General features: G+C 42.2%; 1 long non-coding RNA gene across 1 annotated transcript; it reads right to left on the bottom strand.

Annotated features, from left to right (window-relative positions):
* Window positions 1-451: 451 nt before the first annotated feature.
* LOC116421996 lies at window positions 452-5,373 on the bottom strand. The gene is made up of 4 exons (XR_004232604.1): window positions 4,316-5,373; window positions 3,860-4,003; window positions 1,378-1,503; window positions 452-1,273 (listed from the first exon to the last, which is right to left on the bottom strand). It is a non-coding gene; the product is annotated as an uncharacterized LOC116421996 (long non-coding RNA).
* Window positions 5,374-6,391: the final 1,018 nt, after the last annotated feature.

The following is a 6,391-nucleotide window of genomic DNA, read 5'->3' as shown; positions in this document are numbered from 1 at the left end:
TCTATCCCAAAGATATTCAAAAAAGGAAAAGGAACTTATCTGCACAAACCTATTTATAATAGCTCTTCTTGTGGTGGCTAAGAATTGAACAAGCAAAGAATGCCCATCAATTGGGAAATGGTTACACAAGCCATGGCAAATGATTTTAAAGAAATATTATTATTCTATAAGAAGAACCTGGAAAGATTTACATGAACTGATTCAAGGTGAAATGAGCAGAACTGAGAGAATATTGTACACAATATTATATAATGAAGAATGGTGGATAATTTAGTCTCAGCAAGCAATACAATGATCCAAGACAATCTCCAAAGACTAATGATGAAGCATACTCTCTGTCTCCAGAGAAAGAACTGATATTGTCTGAACACAGACTGAAACATGCTATTTTTCACTTTCTTTCTTTCATTTTTTTCTTTGTCTTCTTGTACAAAATTACTAATATGGAAATGTTTTACCTAACTGCAAAAAAAAAAAAAGTAATTGGGAAGGGGAGAATAGAGAAAGACCAAACTACCAAAAGTCTTTGCTCTTCAAGAGTGATCAGACACTAAGCCCTATAGTAAATGACACAAAATCCAGATTCACCATTAGGGCCAAATTGTCTGTAGAAATCTGGACTTAACTGAATATAAGCAAGGAATGGCCACATTTCCACTGTTAGCACAGCTGTCTGGTTATCAGAAACTGATTGGCTAAATGGCCTGATTCCATAGCATGCCATTTAGGAGGAAGCTCAGGGATAATTTGATTATTAGGAAAATCAAATCTGATTTTCCTTTAGGCTGGAGAAGATTGACAAACCCAGAGGACCCTTTTGACTCGCATTAATCATAAGCAGGGGTAGATGAGGTGTTCGGGTTTGAGGGCTTGTTTCTCATCCACCTTTGGTGTCCACCTGATTCACCCAACTCTCATCTGTGGCTCCAAGAAGCCGTAGCCTACTCAGTGGCTACACCCTAATAAAACTTCTTGGCAGATGAGCTAAACCAACTAACAGGCCTGAAATCCAGCGGTGAGTTAGGGGGATCATGGGAAGCCTTCCCTCAGTGGAATGGGTGCATGAAAACAATCTATTCCGACAGCTACGAAGGAGGCAGAGGCAAGTGCTACAGAGAGCCTGGTCAGACATGCAAAGGTCACCCACTGCATCCCAGACCATTGCCAGCCATCCCGACTTGAGAGAGGGTGAAGCTGATGACTTTGTGCAGCTCTGTCTCACTTAAATCCAAATCACATGCGAGTCGAGACCTCGCCCATGATGTCACTGATCCTGTTTGAAAATAAAACATTAAAAAAGAAAGAAAATGAAAGGTGAACCCCATCAATTGCATACAATGAGAACAAAGTGGATGGATGTAATTTCTGAACTCCTACCTTTGGCCACCAGGTGGTGATGCAGCTCTAGAAATGCTTCTTCAGCCCCACAGAGCCACAGCCACCTTGTGTTGGCCAACTCCCTTGATTGAAAGGTAACAAGAAAGCTCAGCTTCCTCAGTGTTGCTGAATAAACAAATTAAAAGCAAATAACCAAAGCTGTTCACCTCTGAGGCTCCCACACATGACCAATTCTTCACTTCCTCCTGTTGAAGAGGGAAAAATTATTCTCCCAAACCTCTTGACAGACACAGGAGCTACAGATGCAAAAAGCTAAGCAGTCCATCATAGAGCGTTTTCATTAGTCAGTAAACATTTATTGAGCACCCATTACTGTGCCAAGCATTACATAGGGGACCAAAAAAACAAAGTCAGGGATAATTTAAGCCTGAAAATGCAGCAGACCCAATAAGACTTCTTTGCAATTGCAAACAATACATAAGATAATGAACAATTACGTTAGGGGTTGAATAAGTTGCAATCTATAGTCTTGGGACTCTGTAATTACTTAGGTGATTTCTATGTACAGGAAGCCCGAGTCACAAAAATACTAGTCTCTGACATGGCCTGCATGACTTTGTTTAAGTCACATCCTATTTGGGCCAAATTTCCTCATATGAAAAGTAAGGAGTTTGGACCTATGTGCCCTCTGAAGTGCCTTATAATCCTGACCTATTCCCTCGGCACAAGGAACACATCCCACCACATTTTTTATTAAAGCTTTGTATATACAAAACATACTGATGGGTAATTTTTCACCATTGACCCTTGCAAACACTTCCCTTTCAACTTTCCTCCTCCTTTCCCTCCTGCCCTCCCCCAGGTGTCAGGTAGTCCCATACATGTTAAATATGTTAAAGTAGATGTTAAATACGATATATGTATACTTATTTATACAGTTATTTTGCTGCATAAGAAAGGTCAAATTTAGAAAGAAGGTAAAAATAACCTGAGAAGGAAAATAAAAATGCAAGCAAACAATAACAGAAAGAGTGGAAATGCTAGTTGTGGTCCACACTCATTTCCCAAGGTTCTTTCGCTGGGTGTAGCTGGTTCTGTTCATTACTGATCAATAGATCCCATCACATTTAATGGAAGGGTGAATGGTCATGTAGCCTACAGAAGTTCAGGGCATCTTGAGAAAGGCTAGATCTTCCTTTTAGAGTCTAGGGGTCCCAATAAGCAGTTGAAGGGCACTTCACTGATGTTTGGTTTGAGCCCCCACCAGTGTATTTCTCAACCCAATATTATGAATTAAGAATTAATTTAGTCAGTCAGCCTTAAACAGCTTTTAAAAAGGCATATTTATTAAGATGATAGAGCACATGCAAGTGGTATAAAACATTCTCGAAGTCTATAACACACTCACCCACAGTCATATAGAGAATCCAGGAGAAAACAGCCATCACATCAACCTTCTTATTTTATAAACGAGGAGACATGTGCCCCAAAGTCAGATAAATGCCTAAAACAAGTTTTGAACCCAATTCTTCCTGAGTCTAGGATTCTAACGGCTGGATCTGAAGTCGGAGAATCTGGATCCAAATTTTCGCTCTGTCCTTCTCAACCAATAGCTATGACTAGTCTGTCCTGGACTCCCAGTGTAGATACTGTTGTCAACTCACCTGCCTTTGCATGTAGGTCACTGAGGGGAAGCTCAGAAGCGTCTCAATGAAAGCTCTTTCAGCTCTGGGTCATGATTCACAGCGATCAATTTAATTCAATCAGCATTTATTATGCACCAAAGCATTGTGCTGAGTGCTAGGGTTAGGAAGACAAGGCTGAAATCAGCTCTGCCCTCAGCAGTTTATAGTCTATGGTGAGTGTAGGAGGGGGTTTGACACAACTTGTTTTTGAAGTGTTTTGTGGGACAGGCTTGTCCTCTGTGTCCTCAAAATGTGTCCAATGAAAGCACATAGCCAAGGGGTCTTCAAAGGTCCTCTAGCTCTAGGAGTCTTTATCTCCTCCATGCAGAGAATATAAAACCCACTCCTGATCCAACAAGTCCTATGGCCGTACTCTCTTACAATTCCCCTGGCTGTTTCCAATCTTTCAATCTTCCCATGGCTCCCTCCAGGAATATACTGCTCTGATACCTAATCATGGCCCCTGGGTTCTTGAAAGCAAGGCCCAGGGAGCGCAAGTGACTGGTCCACTCAGAATCACAGAAGCTTGGAGTTGAAAGGGACTCAGTTGATTCTCGAACCCAAGCTGTATATAAGTAAGCATCCCTCTGCAAAATCAAAGACCTCTAGTGATGGGGAAGTGGCCACCCCTGGAGTAGCCCATTCTGGTTTTAGTTGTCAGGAAGAAATTCCTTACATATGTCTTTTTCCCATGGCCCACCTCTGCAAAAAACAAAAACAAACAAGAACCCAGAAAGGCTCGGAGTTTAGGCTGAAGTTGCAGATTTCATTTTTGGCCATTGGCTCATATCCTTTTTCATTCCATCTTTCTGAGTGTGCTCCCAATCTATACTTACCTTCTCTGCATTTGAATCCCAGCTTCCCTGCATGTCTGACAAAGAACCCAATGATCCATGCTTGACACCAGAGCCCTCGCTGAGGCCATAGCAGAATGGTAGCACTGTCATGGCCCCACGGGCAAGCTCATTACCTCAGTTTTCCTGAGATGGAAGAAGAGAGAGGGAGGGTGGGTGACTTAAGATGAAGTATGGGTTATGCAGAACAAAATGGTACACTCCCAAACAAGAAGAATCTTTCTGCGCTTTTCCATCCCCCAGAACCATGAAGGTCTCACAAATGACAAAGAAGTCAAGACATATTATGTGAGCATGAGCTTGGCCCAGAGACCATAACAGTTCAAGGGGGTTGAGAGCACAATGACCAAGCTTGTGAACTCCCAGAGGAGGAAGGTTTATCCTTTGATGCAGATCAGAACCTTTTCTGAAGCTTACAATCTTAGGAGAGTTGCCTACCTGGAGGACGGGTCACAGTATGTGACAGAGGCAAGGCTTGAACCCGGACTTCCCAATTCCAAGGCCAGCTCTCTCCATTACACCATGGCTACTGCGGTTTGAGGGGGAAAGAGAAAGAGTTGATCTGAATTGTAATTTCATTTCATAATAAAGCTGGGGATAGGAAACCTAAGCCTTAGTTTTTGGTGGTGAGGTAGAAAGGATTCCAGACTGCCACTGGCTCCCTGATTGATCTTAGTCAGCCCCTGGGACTGGATCTTCCTCTGTAAAAGGAGAGGGTTAGAGCAGAGAAGTTCTGGGATCCCTTTCAATGCCAGAGCTATGACTTGATGATGGCTAAGGTCTCTTTCACCTCCAAATCTATTCTCTGTTCGAACAGAGGCAGTGAAGCTAACAGGGCCAACTCAGAGGACCATAGACTGAGTTCTAGAAAGGAGCTTAGAGCTGATCCAATGCAGCCCTCCCGGAGATTATTGTGCCTGGGGTCTCTGCATTCAAAGAGCCAAAGGGGTGCATTTAGAAATGGAGCTGGTAGAGAGAAGCAGAGTTATCTAACCTCTACCCAGCTCCACCCATAGTCTAGAAAACATCCCTCCACTGAAAAGGCTGATAGAGAAGGTAGAGAGAAGGTGGCCCACACACCCACCAACCCTGGGCTCACCTGGATTACTGGGGTTTGATAATGTACTTTGTTGGCTTGAACCCCTGTCCTAGCTCAATCTTCCAAGGTCATCTAAACTCAGATTGCACCAGGATAAGAGACCACACAAGGAACATGCATTGAAAAATTAGAATGTTCAACTAGGACTAAAAAAAAACAATTAATAAAGCATAAGATACACCTTCAGACAGACCGATGTCATGGAAGAGATTGCCTCCTCTGGGATGGGAACGCTTAGTGTCTGTTCTGTGACTGAAGCAAGAGTAGAGAAGCTTCCCTCATTTTATGTGTGCTCAGAATGGAGTCTCTCCCTACAACAAGTCCTTCTCTGTCCCTCCTTATTTCCCTCCCTCCTTCTCCCTTCCTTCCTTCTTTCTTCTCTCTCTCTCTGTCTCTTTTTCTGTCTCTATCTCTTCCCTCCCTCCCTCCCTCCTTCTCTCACTCACTCTCTCTCTCTTTCTCTTTCTCTCTTTCTCTCTGTCTCTGTCTTTCTGTCTCTCTGTCTCTCTCTCTTCTCTCTGTCTCTCTCTGTCTCTCTGTCCCTCATACTTTAAGCACAGAGTCTCACAAGAATCGAAGTCCTCATTATTTAAATCAATATTATCCTTGAGGACCAGAGCTTCAAAAAATGTAGTCCCTTCCTCCAAAGGGAATATATATCCCTATCACTCAAATGTTTAATTTTAAAAAAAAGTCAAAGAACACACTAAAATCTGTAAAAAAAAAAAAAAAAAAAAATTACTATAAAACAACCCACAATCCTAAAGATCCCACAATATTTCTTCAGCGTCACTCACAGACCCAACATGGGAGGTAGTGAGTTCCCTGGAACTGGAAGATTCTTAAAAATGTGTTATTGGCAGTTTGGGGGTTTGTCTTACATTGCAATCATTTCCCAGTACTATCCCAAGAACTTCCCTTTCAACAACAAAAAAAGCTGAATTAAGCAAAATAAACCCCTGAGCATATGAAAAACATTTTCTCCAATCTGCATTTTTACTCCAACTTTCTTTACAAAAAGAGAGATGACAGTTGGAGACAGAGACATAAAGAGAGAGACAGAGAAATAGAGACAGAGAGAGACAGAGCAACAGAGAGAGACAAACAGACAGAGAGACAGAGACAGAGATAGAAACATACCATATGAGGGGATATTTTATTTTCACTCAGTGAGCTAAAGGTAGCTCATTACATGTGATCTCGTCCAAGGTTGAATTCCCTTTATGTTGTAACTCAAATTGTGTCTATTGCTCCCTGAGATACGCTTATCTCCTTCTGTGTTGGTTCATATGAAATCTCCCAAGTGACTCCATATCCATATTCAACGTTTCTTTGCCGAAAGAATACTCCATCACCTTTAAGTGCCACAAGCAGCTTGGCCAGCTCTGAATCAATGGAACGCCAGCCATTTTTCT

The sequence above is a fragment of the Sarcophilus harrisii genome, chromosome 2, assembly GCF_902635505.1.
Source record: "Sarcophilus harrisii chromosome 2, mSarHar1.11, whole genome shotgun sequence".
Classification (NCBI taxonomy): Eukaryota; Metazoa; Chordata; class Mammalia; order Dasyuromorphia; family Dasyuridae; genus Sarcophilus; species Sarcophilus harrisii.
The sequence above is the reverse complement of the archived record's forward strand: the minus strand, read 5'-3'. Positions and strand labels throughout refer to the sequence as shown.